Source organism: Leopardus geoffroyi, chromosome D4 (genome assembly GCF_018350155.1).
Source record: "Leopardus geoffroyi isolate Oge1 chromosome D4, O.geoffroyi_Oge1_pat1.0, whole genome shotgun sequence".
NCBI lineage: Eukaryota > Metazoa > Chordata > Mammalia > Carnivora > Felidae > Leopardus > Leopardus geoffroyi.
In genome coordinates this window covers 70,863,220-70,878,807 of record NC_059342.1, presented here as the reverse complement: position 1 = coordinate 70,878,807, position 15,588 = coordinate 70,863,220, and the positions used below count along the sequence as shown (strand labels likewise).

Here is a 15,588-nt window from a genome sequence, read left to right as displayed (position 1 = left end):
TGCCAAGGAAAGTTGAGGCCTTGATATTTTTTTCTCTCTCACAATATTAACTTACAGTTTAGCAACAGTTAGGGTGGAGGAGGAAATCCCTATGTTCACACCCACCCCCCTCAAATGTCTTTTTTTTCCCCTTCAGAGGGCTGTGTACAATGCATTTAAAAAAATCCATTGTTGGGGCCAGAGAGACTGAGATGTTTTTTCTCCCGGCTAATAATGGATTCAATTGCCTTGAAGTGAATGAACTCCTGGGTAGGAAATACCAAGCAGGCAAACAGGAATAGAGTAAGTAATGCACCATCCAGATGATACGTGTTAGATCTACATTTGAGAACACTTAAAGGGCACCCTCTAATAGAAAAAGACTTCATTCAGCAAAACTATTTAGTTTTATTTTAATTTTAAAAAGTTTTCTCAGTTATTACTAGAAAAATGAGGGTGTTTCAATACTTCAGATTAAAGTAATCTATGAAATCTTTGACAGAACCGCCATGATAGCACTATCTACACGGACAATGTCGTGGAGACCTACAGTTACCACTGGAACCTGGCTTCCTACTCTCTCTAATCTGAGAAAGAGAATTCTCTTGTCAGTTAGATGAAGGTTATCTACTAACAGTCATTCTCCTTCCTCATTCTATATCTTCCCGCTGATAAGAAAGCCAGGCCATATTGACTTTTACGATCAACTATCTGATAAAAACAAATGAAGAGCTTTTTCTCTATTTGATGATGAGGGTCTCCAAAATCCGTCACTGTATAGCTAAAACTACAATGCTAACCATGTTCCGGGCTCTCCGTTAAGCTCCCTACCTACATTTTCTTATTCAATCCCCTCAAGAACTCTAGGAAGAAAGTACTCTTATCCCCATTTTACATATGAGGAAACTGCTGCTTACAAAGATCCAAAAATTCATCCAAGGCAACACAGATAACAAGTGAAAAAGCCAGGATTTGAGCTTGGGCTACCTACCTCCTCTGGAATCCGTGCTGTAAAGTATACTCTCTCCTACCCATCAGTTTTGTAAATCCACACCCATGTTCTTGTGACACATCTTGAACAGATATCTCATATTCTACACTTTTTGCACTGTGATTTACTCTTTCCTGTCTGTGCTTTGACACTTGCTAGAGATAGTGAACCCCTCAATGTAGGGATTGGGGAGTTTCTTTGATCCCAGGACCTCACAGATGGGTCTTATCTGTCGAAAACAATGGTGAGACAAAACATGGAAGCATCCTGGTGCCCACTGAGGGGTAAATGGATAAACAAAACGTGGCAGATACATGCAAAGGAGTATCACTTATGAATATTAATAAAGGAAAAAAGTTCTGGGGCACCTGGGTGGCTCAGTTGGTTAAGCATCCGACTCTTGGTTTCAGCTCAAGTCATGATCTCACGGTTTGTGGGTTCGACCCACACGTCAGGATCTGCGCCGTCAGCCTGGGATTCTCTCTCTGCCTCTCTCTCTCTCTCTGCCCCTCCCCTGCTCGCTCTCTCTCTCTCTCTCTCTCTCTCAAAATAAATAAATAAATAAACTTAAAACAAAAAGGAAAGAAGTTCTGAGACATGTTACAATAATGGATGAACCTTGAAGACATGATACTAAGTGAAACAGCTAGTCAAAAAAAAGACAAATACCGAACGATTCCACTTACACGCGGTATCTAGAATAGTCAAACTAATAGAGCCAAAACGTTGAACAGTGGTTGCCAAGTGCTGGAAAGGGAGAAAAAATGGAGAGTTAGTGTTTAATGAGCAAAGAGTTTCAATTTTGCAAGACGAAAATGTTCCGTGGGTGGTGATATCACCACAATGTGAATGTACTCATTGCCACTAAATTGCACATTTAAAAAATGGTTAAGAGGATAAGTTTTATGTTATATGCATTTTACCACAGTTAACATTAAAAACAAACAAACCGGGGCAAGAAGAAGGAGCGTCCAGCACAGAACTGCCTCGACATGTTTGTTGGGGCTGGAGGTCAGCTGCCGTCTCTGCATCAGGGAGCTGTCCCTCCACCAGGAAGTCATCCCGCTGGTGTGGCCCTGAAGTCCACTGACAAGGGTGAGCCATTCAGGGCTGCCACCACTGTTTTCCACAACCTTGCAACCACAGGTCACTCTCAGAACATGCCCTTTCTTTCTTTCTTTTTTTTAATTTTTGTTAACGTTTATTCATTTTTGAGAGACAAAGACAGAGGGTGAGTAGGGGAGGGGCAGAGAGAGGCGGAGACACAGAATTCGAAGCAGGCTCCAGGCTCTGAGCTGTCAGCACAGAGCCCAATGCGGGGCTTGAACCCACAAACTGGGAGATCGTGACCTGAGCCGAATGCTTAACCGACTGAGCCACCCAGGCGCCCAGAACATGGAGCCTTTCTGACAACCATCAAACTCTAAGGAGTGTCTCTGAGACCTTGCTAGGTACCTCTTCCTGTCTCAGAGGCTGGGCCTCTGTAGGGCCCAGATATCTGGAGCTCTGGATGCCAGAGGCAAGTCTGGGCATCTGTCATCTCCCTTGTCATGGAGCCACTGTGGTAAAAATAAAAAGGGGAGAGGTAGTTTCCACCTTGGAAATATGACAAGCCAGACTTACTTTGCAAAGGAAACAACACTGAGACACGTGACAGCTCGGGATTCCTATGATGACAGAGGTGTGGCACTTAAGGAGCTGCCCTCATCCCAGGGACAGAGAGCTGTCTGGACACAGCTCGGCTCATGTCCTTCTCTTCAAATCGCAGTTCGCCACCCAGGCTTGTCTCACCGGGTGCTTTTTGAGGGAATGGACCACTTAGACCCATAAACACTCTCTGAGCCAGTTCACTATTGGGTGTTTAGGGCCTCTGTGTTCAAGACCTAGGCTGGTCTCAGAGGTCAGACAAGACCCGGAACTTCCCCCAAGGAAAGTGAACACATCCACTGCTGGACGATTCAGCTTTACTTTTCTCCTTTGGCATTCAAAAATAGTTTCTCATGAACTTTTTATGAAGGGTGACAAATCCATTTTTTATTTCGTCATTTGGATTTATCTTTTTACTATTTTTTAATTAGGCTTTTATTTAATTCCAGTATGTTAACATCCAGTGTTAATATTAGTTTCAGGGGTGCCTGGGTGGCTAAGTTGGTTCTGTGTCCAACTTCAGCTCAGGTCATGATCTCACAGTTGGTGGGTTCGAGCCCTTCGTCGGGCTCCGTGCTGACAGCTCAGAGCCTGGAGCCTGCTTTGGATTCTGTGTCTCCCTCTCTCTCTCTGCCTCTCTCCTGCTCCTGCTCTCTCTCTCTCTCACACAAAAATAAACATTGAATATTTTTTTTTAGTATTAGTTTCAGGTGCACAATAGAGTGATTCAACACTTCCATACATCACCCAATGCTCATCCCAAGTGCTCTCCTTAATCCCCATCGCCTATTTCACCCATCCCCCCACCCACCTCCACTCTGGTGACCATCGGTTTGTTCTCTAGAGTTCTTTTTGCAATTTTCTAATGAGCCGAAGTTTATACAAAGGAAATAAAATTTCTGCATTGATGATGGTGGTAAAATATATATAACATAAAATGTACCATCTTAACTACTTCACATCACTTTCTTGTGCAGCCATCTCCGCCATCCATCCACAGAACCCTCCTCCTCTTGCAAAGCTGAAACTCTACCTATTAAACACTAACTCCTCATTCTTCCTTCCCGCCAGCGCCTGGCAACCACCATTCTACTCCACGAACATTTTTGAGACCTTAATAAATGTCTTCTCTTTTTACTTCCTCCCCTCCTTAGGCAGGCAGCCAGACTTTTCACGTAAATGCTTGCTTTGGGGATCTGATGTGAAGGAGTCAAAGTTCTTCCTGGCTTTTGTAAAAAGTAAGCCATCAACAAGATTATGCAAGGCATTTTGGAAAGGGAAGGGTCCTCTCTCCCTCCACCTCTGGGTGTTTTCCTCGGCTCCCTGGAATTTCTTAGGGGAACTGGCAAGGTTTCAGAGAGCAGACTTCGGGTTCCGGGTACACAGACTGGTCAAGGATTCCTGTGGGCCCTCCGCACCTGCCCAGACTAGCAGAGAGCCTCAGACTTGGCCATGTGGACAGAAACAGTTGAAAGCAATGTAGACACGTCCCTGGAAATCACAGCTAAAACCAGTGTGGGCAGGCGTTGGGATGGCCTCCTTCCCACAACCTAGCACCTTCTAAAGCCTTAAACCTTGGATACAATCACAAGGTGGGCATGTCCCCCAAGTAACTGAGGTTATATTTTCTGTTAGCTGGACAGGTTGAGGACTTGGAGACAAAATTAAGTTAATTTATGTAAATTTTAAAATGCTGGTTTTTTTTTTTTTTTTTTTTTTTTTTGCAAGCCTTTATTTATAGACTGAGATTCAGAACTTTAACCGCAGTAAAAGGAGAGGGCTGGCTGAGCTTGTATTAAGCACTAAGAGGGCAGAATAAAGAGGGTAATGATTAAGAGACTGTCTATAAACGCCAGACCGTAGGGATTCAAATCTAGCTTTGCCACCGGTGATGCACTCTTGTTCTGTGTCTCCGTTTCTTCATCTGTAACAAAGCAAAATAATAACGGTGCCTTCCCCAACAGGATGTTATGAGGGTCAAAGATGACAACACATACGTGGCACTTGAAAGAGGGCCCGACTTTCAACAAATATTCATTATCAGAAGCAACTGAAATCTACTTTGCGCTCAGGGTATTTGCTCTTACAGGAGACCCAACTCACTGAAGAAAAACAAAAATTTGAACTCTTTCAAAGTTATGCTCTTCAAAAAGAAGCTTGATCATAACTTGCGGGTGAAAACAGACCCGTGTTAAAGGTTCAAGGTTTTATTCAACTGTACATATACTGTATTACGTGTTCCTCCGATCGTAGAAAGTCTGTCCTTGGTTTGGATCCATTCTTCATAAAGCCCCAGCAATTGTTACTTTGTATTTGCCCGAGTATTTGCAGTAGTCAACTGTGTGATGATTTTTGCTAGCATTTTTCCAGGCCAATTTTGAAAGGCATCGTTTGTGGCAGAAAGAGTTCAGTGGGATTTGCGAGAGATGGCATATATGATCAAGCCCAAGAGGACCCTTGAGGAGTTGGGGAGATGTGATGAGGGTGAGAACACCTAGAGGGTGTAAGTTGGAGGGCAAAGTGGTGCCTCAGGGGACAGAGGCCTCTAAGGTTTTCTTCCTCTCATTTATATACCTTTAAGAGTGATGTTAAAGACAAAAATTAGTCCTCTTACGATTTCCCAATTATTTTCTCAAAACAATGACTAGGAATCAATTACCAGGTGTCAAATCCCCCCTTTTTGTGATAAAACTGATAATCCTCCATAGGAACTGCTCTCATGTTCTGACTCCCACTATTTCCTGGAACCCCCACCTTCCAGTTTAAAGCCCTCTGGAGCAGATCAGCTGGTCTGCTGGAAAAACACAGCCCTGGGAAGATACACTCCACGCTGGCCAGAGGCCCAGCACTCTGGCTTCTGCCCTGGCCTCTGGATCTCAGTGCTGGGGCTGGATGTTCTGCCTAGTCCACCAGCCACTCCCCACAGCCTCCTCCACTTTTATGGCCCCACCTTTTGTTTGCAAGGAATAATAAAGGTTATGAAAAGAGGGTACCCAGAAGTCGCAAAGAGGTTTTCTTTTCCTTGGAATGCCTTCATTATAAATCCAGTTTGGTTCTAAAGCTTATCTAGAACAATCTACTTCGTGGATAATGTGCCTGGGTGGCTCAGTCAGTTAAGCATCTGATTCTTGGTTTAGGCTCAGTTCATGATCTCAAGGTTCGTGAGTTTGAGCCCCGCGTGGGGCTCTGCGCTGTCAGCGGGGAGCCTGCTTGGGATCCTGTCTCTCCCTCTCTCTCTCTGCCCCTCCCCTGCTCACTCCCTCTCTCTCAAAATAAATAAATAAGCTAAGAAAAAAAAGTACTGGAAAATGAATTTTATAATACCAACAACGAAAGAAAGCTGGAAAACACAATAGAACCTACAAAGAACTCTGTCTTCAAATTCTAGAGCTCAAGAAAAAGTAAGTTGAATCAGAACAAAACAAGAGAGTAGGCAGAGACGTTTGTAGCAATCCTCTCAAGAGCAATCCTCTTCAAACTGAGGATGAATGACAGGGATTCTTTCCTGGATATAATTTCACTTCAAAACTTTCTTCCTCCGTAATATACATTGGGCGTGCTGGTTTCACTTCCCAGTTGTGATTCTGGTGGATTTTCAGCTTACAGAAGGAAGGAAGACAGAGAGAAAAGGCAGGAGGGAGACAGAGTGGCTAGAGGGGAGAGAGTTCCAGAGGTTCTGGGCCAGAATCTAAAGGGAGAGAGAAGGGAGAAGGGACAGAGGATAGATATTTAGCAGCGGAAGTGCCTGCAGCGTGGTGGAGCCAAAGGAGCTGAGCCAGAAAAGAGGCGGAGCCACAGATCCCAGGAGACAGAAAGGAAAGGCCTAGGGAGGGAGTCCTTCATTTTTCCCCTTTCCTCCCCCAGCCTCCAGGTGGCATAGCTGACCCAACACAGTTTGCTTGGGAGCTGAAAAATAGGGCAGAGGCCTGGGCAAGTGAAACTAAAACACAAAAGGCACTGTTGCCAGGCAGGATGGCAAGGGGGTGGGGGGCCAGGGACCCAGTGGGGGGCAATCAGTACAGGGCTCTCGGATGTATTTCCACTGCTTCCTGGGTACCTTAGCCAGATGCTCTCAAAACTCTAATGGAAATCTTTTCATGTTGCAATCTAAACTCTTTGTCACTTTTCAAGTCCCAATATAAAGAATCACATCTGCATAGCACACTGCAATTTGTATCCTCTCATTTAAGATATGCTTGCTAAAGAGCTACGTGCATCTGAAGCTACGGAAACACATCTACAGGGTGTGAATTCTAGACAGGCAACGAGATCCGGGGTACCTCAACATCAGCACTCTGGATATTCTGGGGAGGGTGATTCTTCATGGTGGGCAGCTGTCCTGTGCATTGTAGGGTGTTTATCCCACTAGATTCTAGGAGCATCCTCCCCTCTCGCGGACCAAACTCTCAGGTTGAATCTGCTGATTCCAGTCTGGAAGCTTGGCTACTTTGCATAGGGTTGACTGCCAAACCTTCCTCCGCCAAATGGGGTAAGAGATCTTCTCACACTATACCGTGCATACAGATTTCGGGGATTTTGTTAAAATGCAGAATCTGATTCAGTAAGTCTGGGACGGGGCTCAGGATTCTCTTGTTTCAACAAGCTCCTGAGTAATGGCAATGCCACAGGTCCCCAGACCACACTTCGAACAGCAAGGCCCCCAGAGCACTGGTTTAGTAACAGGAGGGAGCTGAGTGGGAGAAACGGGAGGACATCACGCAGCTGTGGGGCCCTTGGCTGGTTCCATAACCGCCAAGTGCATCAGTATCCTCGCTTGAAAAATGGTGGCGATTGTAAGGAACAAGTAAGATGGTGGAGATAAAGCAACCAGTTTAGCATCTGACACTCAAAAAATGTTAGTTCCCTTCCCCTTCCCTCTCAGCTCCTCCCAGCACCCCCAGCCTAGAAACCTCAAGATCGAGGTGTCCCTGGGGATTACAGGGACTTCCCTAGAAAACTAAATCCCATTCTCATTGATGCTCCCAGAGGGAGGGGCTTCTTCCCTTTTCATTCTCCTATTTTATACTCTCCATGCTGGTTATACTATAACATCTGTCATCCTTGGGAGGCTGTGAATTGTTTTGGTAATGAAGCATATGATGAAAAGAATATTTTAAAACAATGTACACATTGTGATTTCATGCAAAAGCAATGCCTCCCACACTTGGGGCCCATCTCTGTGCTGCATTTTAACACTGATTTGAACTTTTTTCTAAAGGAAAAATCATCCCCAAACAGGGATAATGACAAGCACCTTGGATATGATCTAAGTTGCCTATACGCTTTGATGGCTTTCCTCCCCAAATGAATGGATCTGTTCATCTGGGATTGTGTCAGAGGAGAATGTCTGCTATCCTTTGCAAAGATAAAATGTTCGAATGCAAAATACTAATTTGCCAGGCTAAATACAGCCTTGGAATCACACAGCACATGGCACATGGACCCTGATTTCAATACACATACAGAGAGAGCTTTTGAATTCAGAGTTGTGAAGTACTTGAATTTTCTAGAAAATTAAGATTTATTCCTTTGGGAAAATCACTCCCCCGGCCCCTTTCGTAAAGAGGGCTCAACAATGGGTTTCTTTCTCTGTTTGTAGGGTGTATCACAAAACTTACATCAGGCACCGCTCCAAAGTGTTTCTGCTGAGCAAATGATGTCATGATAATGTAAGCCAATCCGGTCAGGGAGAGGGACTGAAAGCAGTCAGTTAACCGCCTACAGGAAAGTGTGGTTTGGCCTTTCTAGAACCTTCTGCACACACTTCACCCAGGTGTGGGGCTTGGGTAGGCCCCCAGAGATCTGCATTTGAGGCAGTTAACTGGGTGGAAGAAAGGCAGGTCAGTGTCCCTTCCTCTCCCCTGCCCAGGGCTGGGCTTTCCCCGGATCTGCAGGGCTGGTTTCTGCTACAGGACAGTGGCTCAGTCCTGGCCTCACGGTTCACTATAGACACGCTGTGAAGATCATGGCCTACAGACAGGATGGCCACCTAGGGAACCCTTCTCTTCACAGTGCTCGGTGTGATGTCAGTGGTAGCCCCCCACCCCACACCCCTCTGACAAAAGACTATAAACCTGGAAGGCCTGGGAAATGTCTCCTCGAAACTTGACAAACCCTGGGGCACGCTAAGCACCAGGCAGAAACCTCCAGAGGGTTGGCCTCTTCTGACAACCCAGGAAAAACTGCTCCGACATCACAGTTTATCCTTGCCCTGCACAGTAATAACCCTCCTCAAGGCCTCCTCACTAACGCATGTGCGAAGCAATAACATACAACCTTTTGTAGTTCAAAGAGAGGTTAATGCTTCTGGACTGGCATTTTTTTTAATCTTTATATATGGACTCGATTTCTCGTCCATCCTATAAAGGAGATCAGGGGTTTAGGGGCCCTACAGGGCAGAAAACTCAAGCAGAAGCCACAGACCTTTTTGAAGCAGTTCTAGGATCGCCTCTGGGTTGGAGCAGTGAAATCAGTCAAGACCTGAGGCAGGCAGGTCAGTGTATCTGCTTATTTAAGAATTTCACCAGGGGTGCGCCTGGGTGGCTCAGTTGGTTAAGCATCTGACTTCGGCTCAGGTCATGATCTCGCGGTTCATGAGTTCGAACCCGGTGTAGGGCTCTGTGCTGACAGCTCAGAGCCTGGAACCTGCTTCGGATTCTGTCTCTCTCTCTCTCTCTGCCCCTCCCCCACTCATGCTCTGTCCGTCTGTCTGTCTCTCAAAGATAAACATTAAAAAATATTAAAAAAAAAAAAAAAAAAAAAGAACTTCACTGGGGACCCGGGCCAGGGCACATTCCCCTCTCTCCTAAGTTACTACTTTTGTGGGGTGCTGGGGAGGTATCTGTATCCTCTGCAGGCTTGTGTCCCAATGCAATCAATTCTCAGGCTTTATTTGGCATCCCAGAAGAGTTGGTTTAAAAGGCAGCATCTAGAAAAAAATAAACAAAAGGCTGTATCCAGGCCCCTCTTAAGTGGGTGATCCTGTCTGTGCCAGAGCCCAGGAATCCCTACATAGACACTAGTATGACTAGACTGCACGTCCAGATATGCTGCCCAGGTGAACAGGGCAGATTCCCAGGAAATTGGGTCTTCAGTGTAGGACTAGATACACCAGCGGATCAGTGGACATGAGTTGGATGGTCCCCCTTTTGTGGGACATTTTAAGAGGGGGATTTCCCTCCCGCAGACAATGACTAAAAAGAAAACTTCACGGAGGCATTGCAAACAGGGTCAGGAGCTACAATGTTCCGCTTTTTAAATCATATTGCTTGTGAATCCCCAGCTACTTTTTCTAACCGCCTCACTTCCTTAAAGGTACAGGCTCGTGCTAGTCCAGACCCCAGTCCTCGCTGGCACAGAGGATTGATTCGGTGGAGAGCTTTGGGCCGAGGCTGGAGGCTGGTGTGTATAAAAGAATGATTTGTAACACTTAAGAATTTATTCAAAGTAATGTGCTACTTAATAATTCATCCAGCCTGCAAAATCTATGGCAAATCTGTGAAATTAAATGGTAAAACATAAAAGGATTGGATTAACGAGGCTTCTCAGGCTCTTCTGAAAACCGTTTTCATTTTAATCCTGGCTGCACATCTTTACTTAATATATTAATCCCTGTTCCCATCTTAGTGACAGAGTAAACTCATTAGAGCCGGCAAAGAATCTTGCACGAGTTTCGGAAGGGAGGTCCCACTGACATCCATCACACTACGGGTCACTGAGTGAGCTTAAAGCCCAGGATTAGGGTCCTGAAAATTTGGGTCCGTTTGTCCGATGAGGAACAATTTCTGACTCACTCAAAGCATAAAGAGGAAGCAAGTAAAGAAAAATGGAAGAAGCCGTGATAGTGCGAGTGCTGTGGGGGCAATGGGAGAAGAAGGATGTCAGCCAGATTCCCCCAAGTCAAAAGGGGGCTGGCCAGTGAAGGTGACGTTAGGTTTGCAGAATCTCTGTGCTCAACCCTTTTCCATCTGATCAGTGTGAAGGATGAACAATTGACCTGCCACAAATTGCTGGAATTTTAAAAATTAACTTTAAAAACCATTTATTTGCATCTACCATAAACATGAAAAGAGAGTTTAGGGTACCTGGCTGACTCAGTCAGCAGAGCATGAGATTCTTGATCTCAGGGTTGTGAGTTCAAGCTCCATGTTGGGTGTAGAGATTACTTAAAAAAAATTTTTTTTAATGTTTATGTTTATTTTTACGTTTATAAACATAAAATATAACAAAGATATAAACATATAAAAAATGTTCATTTTTGAGAGAGAGAGAGAGAGACAGAGAATGAGCAAGGGAGGGTCAGAGAGGGAAGGAGACACAGAATCCGAAACAGGCTCCAGGCTCTGAGCTGTCAGCAGAGAACCCGACGCGGGGCTCGAACTCACGAACCCTGAGATCATGACCTGAGCTGAAGTCGGACGCTTAACCGACTGAGCCACCCAGGTGCCCAGGGTGTAGAGATTACTTAAATAAATAAATATATCTTAAGAGAAAAAGATGAAAAGAGATTTTAACTTAAGAAATACAATACATGCAAGGTGCTTCCATATATCTCATTGAACACAAGTTTTCAAATAGGCAGGTTTTGGTATTCCCATTTTTGTAGGTGAGGGAACTGAGATTCCATTTAAGTGGCGTGCCCAAGATCTTACAGAGAACTTGGCCCAGGCGTTACTGTGTTTTGGCCCCGCCATGGTTCTGGATAACTTGGGCATCACACTATCTGCAGACCTCTGCTCACTCAGGCTGCTCCAGTCAAGCAGCAAAACCCACCAGAAAAGTCCTGCCCACCCCTAAGGAAGCAAAAGGTCAAAGGACAACGACATTCTTCACAGTGTCCTGCAGCTCCCCCCACTTCCCTGGCATTCACCCCACGACCCCCTCAACCAGGACACGTATCTCCAAGACTTAAAGGATGAAACAAAAACACCCAACTCCTCAAACCCACTTGAGGGAAGCTCCTTCATCTCACCTCCCATCCCTGGGGAAAATGAGCAGCATTCCGCCTCCACAGGCCACCTTCTCCGGCTGCATGGCACATTTGGTCACCCTGAGACCCCAACCAAGAGGGGAGCAATGTCAGTTACACATCCCTTGCTTCCACTTGACTGTACCCCCCCCCCCCCCCAAGGCCTGGTAGAACTGGTGCGCCTGGATTTCAGAGACAGATACCAAAGGGGAAAGAGGTAGCCGGGCCCAAGGATGCCCTCAGGCCCTTCCCCCATGCTGTCCGTCCTCTCTTGCACCTCCCCAATCTCAGAATTCACTTCAACAGGTAAAGAGAACCCTGGGCCGAACCCTGGAGAAAGTGCATCTTGCTGTACGGTAGGCGATGGAAAAGTCATGGTTAATTCATTTCTCTGGCGCTCAACCTTCCAGAGAGTGGGGCAAAGAACAGAAATGATATTTGTACTGGGATCTGTTTTCTCAAAAGCCGGTCACCAGAGGCCGTCCTGGAGTGGATTCCACAATTACACTTGTGCGCTCCTACACACCTTTATTTTTATCTGTGTTGACATCACGCAGAGACTACAAAGTCCTAAATTGTCAATGGACAGACAACAACATAGTCACCACAGTAAACTCACCAAGGCAAAGCCAAGCAAGGTAGCCCTTCATTTTACCCCTTAGATACACACTTGTATCACCAACAGTTGAAATGCATTTTTAAAACTCAGGTTTAAACATATTACTTAATGTAATTCATTTCTTAAGTATTCTAGTTAATCAAGTGCTAGTGACAATCACATATCCAAACTCTATAATTTTCTCTTTGAGCAAAATAGTGGATTTCATATTGAAATAGAGATGATTTTGACTCTCCTGTAATAATCCATTCCTGACAAACATGTTTGAAGGGCAAAGGTCCAAAACTTGAATGGTGGTCTTTTTTTTTTTTTTTTTCCAATTTTTAATTAATTTTTTTGAGGGAGAGCTCAAGTGGGGTAGGGGCAGAGAGAGAGGGGACAGAGGATCCGAAGTAGGCTCTGCACTGATGGCTGAGAGTCCCATGTGGGGCTCAAACTCACAGACGGCGAAATCATGACCTGAGCTGAAGTTGGAGCTCAACCGATGGGGTCACCCAGGTACGCCTCCTTTTTTTTTTTTTTTTTTTTTTTTTTCAAGTAACAGTGGACTTCTATGTTCTTAGAAGGGGATTACCTTACAAAGAGCATGGATCTCATCATGGATCATGGAGGCACTGCCACCCTCATGCCCAAGCCATTCAACGTGCTAATGGGTAAGGTGGGTGCCAGTGAGGAGACCCCCCCCCCAAACTTAAGCTTTTTTAGCTTCATAGAAAATCTATCCATGGGTGTAGAGTTTACACAGTATAAAGAAAATGATGACATTTTCCAGCAAAACTTACTAAAATTGTTGAACTTAAAGTTGTTTAGTAAGTTTTTCAGTAAAACTTACTAAAATTGTTGATAAGTACATTAATTACATTAATTAATTTGTTCAAATTTCCAATAGGTAGTACAGAATCCCTGATCAATCATCTAAGCAAATGATGACTCAAGATCATTTCTCAAGATCAAAGAACAGCCATTTTAGAGGCTAAGTCAAGATTGATCATCAATTCTACCAGCTTCAAGAAATGTATAAAATTAAAGAATAGAACTAAACATCACCCTTTTGGTCTTTAGAAGTAAATTTCAACATGCCCCTGTTTCACCTGTTTCAATTATTAAAACTCCTCAACACAACTTCCATGCAAACTCAATTTCATTTTTATTTGAAACATTTCTCACTATCTTAATAAATAGAGACTTGTAGGGGAGCCTGGGTGGCTCAGTTGGTTGAGAGCCAACTTCGGCTCAGGTCATGATCTCGCGGTTCATGAGTTTGAGCCCGGTGCTGGGCTCTGTGCTGACAGCTCAGAGCCTGCAGCCTACTTTCTGATTCTGTCTCCTTTTTCTGCCCCTCCTCTGCTGGTACTCTTTCTCTCTCAAAAATAAAATAAAATAAAAACCATAAAAAAAAAAAAAAACCCAGAGACTTGTAATAGCATCCGTGATAGAAATCTGAGACATGGATGCTTTAGGAGTCCACCAAATCTATAAAGAGGGTATCTAGACAATAATTCTAATAATTAACTAGAAAATCTAGGGTGATCACATTTTTAAAAGTAATATTTAATAGTGCTATACTAAAATATTGATAAGTTTTAGTCGTAAAACAACCAATGGCTCATACTACCCCCCCCCCCCCCCGCTTACTTGATAAGAAGTTAAGACAACCTGCTTCATCTCATGAGCCTGAAATCCTGAGGTTCCTGAGTGAGAACGAGCCACTTATGGAAGTGAAATAATCTGACTACACTACCCTGAACTGTGCAGGCAGGAAGCCTTGCCAACCGTCATGTCAGAACTATGAGATAATGGGTATTTCAAAATGTCTGTCCCATCTCAGAACCCAGTCACCCGCTCCCACCGGCACCTCAGCATCCCCGAAAGAAACTGAAGTGAACTTTGGTGCCAGAGAAACATCTCAACACCTAACTTGCAGTCCACTAGGGAAGATGCTGGGAGACCTGAGGAGGGTTACTTTCATTTTTCTTGGCTCCTGACTAATGGTATTGGTGTAGCCCCAAATAATTGCAGGACCTACCTGACCCATGCTGTGCCCACTCAAAGGAGGAAGTGCCCTCTGAGCAAAGAGCCAGTGTCAAAACTGGGCAGGAGAAAGCTGGCAGTGGACAGCCGTTTAGAAGATGTGTTAGGGCAAGTTTTAATTCTTAAAGGGCTTTACGTTTAAACAGACAAAGTAAACTCCTTACTCTGAAATTTTATTGATCAGGCTTGGGGATGGTGCCAGGTGGGAGGAAAGAGACAATATTTAATGAAATTAGGACCATTTCCAGGAAGAAAAGTGTGATGCTTAAGCGAAACTCTCTTGAATTAGAACAAAACCAAGAAAAACCAACGTCCTGGGATCACAGTGGTGCCTGGTGGCCTCCAGATGCCTGGCAACATGTGAAGACGGAAGGCTGCTTCCCCTGTGAACTTGTTAGCAGATTCAGAGATGCACCATGTAGAGATGTATAGGTAGGTGTGTGTGTGTGTGAGATCTCTTTTCAAAGAGAAATACATTTGGGGGGGGGGGGGCGGGGGAAAGAAGCTTGCCTACGTTAATGGCTCTGCACTTAAAACTGCTACAGAGAAGGGTAAAGATTTGTCAAAGTCTGACCACACAGCCTATCACAGCCAAATCAATACTGCCCCACGCAACTGGCTTGAACGGGTCTGGAGAGACAACCCACGGCCTCTCAAAATGAGTCATCGCCCTTCGCGACGCCCCCTTTTTGCGGATTAGGGCAAGGTCCCCAAGGCTGGCGAGCGTCTGCCATGAGGGCCGGGAGCTCAGTAACCCGCTGCCTGTTCTGCTCCCTGCCTGGCTCCCCACTGCGCGCAGCCGCCCCTTAGCCGGCATTGCTCACGGCCACCCGTGCTGCCGCTCCCAGGCCCGCCCGCCTTCCTCCGCCGGGTCCCGGGCTCCCAGCTCTCACGGACTTCGATTCAGTCCCTCGTCCTCCAGTACGCTTCTCCAGAATTTCTCAGGGCCGCCAGGATCTCCTCGCTCCCATCCCTGAGCTCACGCTGCCTCCACTCAGATTACAGGCACAGTTTGCCCAGCGCGCACCACCGCGACCAGCCCCTTCCACTCCCCAAACTGTCTCCACGAAGGGCCCAAAGAGAGGTACCCTCCGCTTTATCCAGGTTAAAACACCGGGTCCTAACAGCTGGGGTCTCAGCCACAGGCCAAACTTGCAGGCTCAGCGCGTACTCCGGGCGTCCCTGCACAGAAAGGCTGCATGGTCTCCGGAGTGTGCAGCTCCCAGACCCAGTCCGCGAGGCTCCGGCTGGCCGGGAACCCGGCCCTCCCCGGCCTGCGCTCCCCCAACGCCCCAGCGCTGCCATCTAAGGACCCGCGTCTTACTCGGGAGCTGGAACCAGTGGTTCCATCCT

At 45.7% G+C, this 15,588-nt stretch overlaps 1 protein-coding gene across 14 annotated transcripts in view; it reads right to left on the bottom strand.

The window, feature by feature from the left end:
- The window catches only part of PALM2AKAP2 (PALM2 and AKAP2 fusion), a 454,391-nt gene that overhangs the window by 91,439 nt on the left and 347,364 nt on the right, over positions 1–15,588 (bottom strand). Inside the window, exon 1 of one of the 14 annotated variants that reach the window (XM_045469870.1) lies at positions 15,560–15,582. The exons of the other annotated variants lie outside the window; for them this stretch is intronic. The gene's annotated coding sequence lies outside the window, so the exon portion shown is untranslated. Of the gene's footprint in view, positions 1–15,559; positions 15,583–15,588 lie in introns of those variants that run through there. 14 annotated transcript variants of the gene reach the window in all.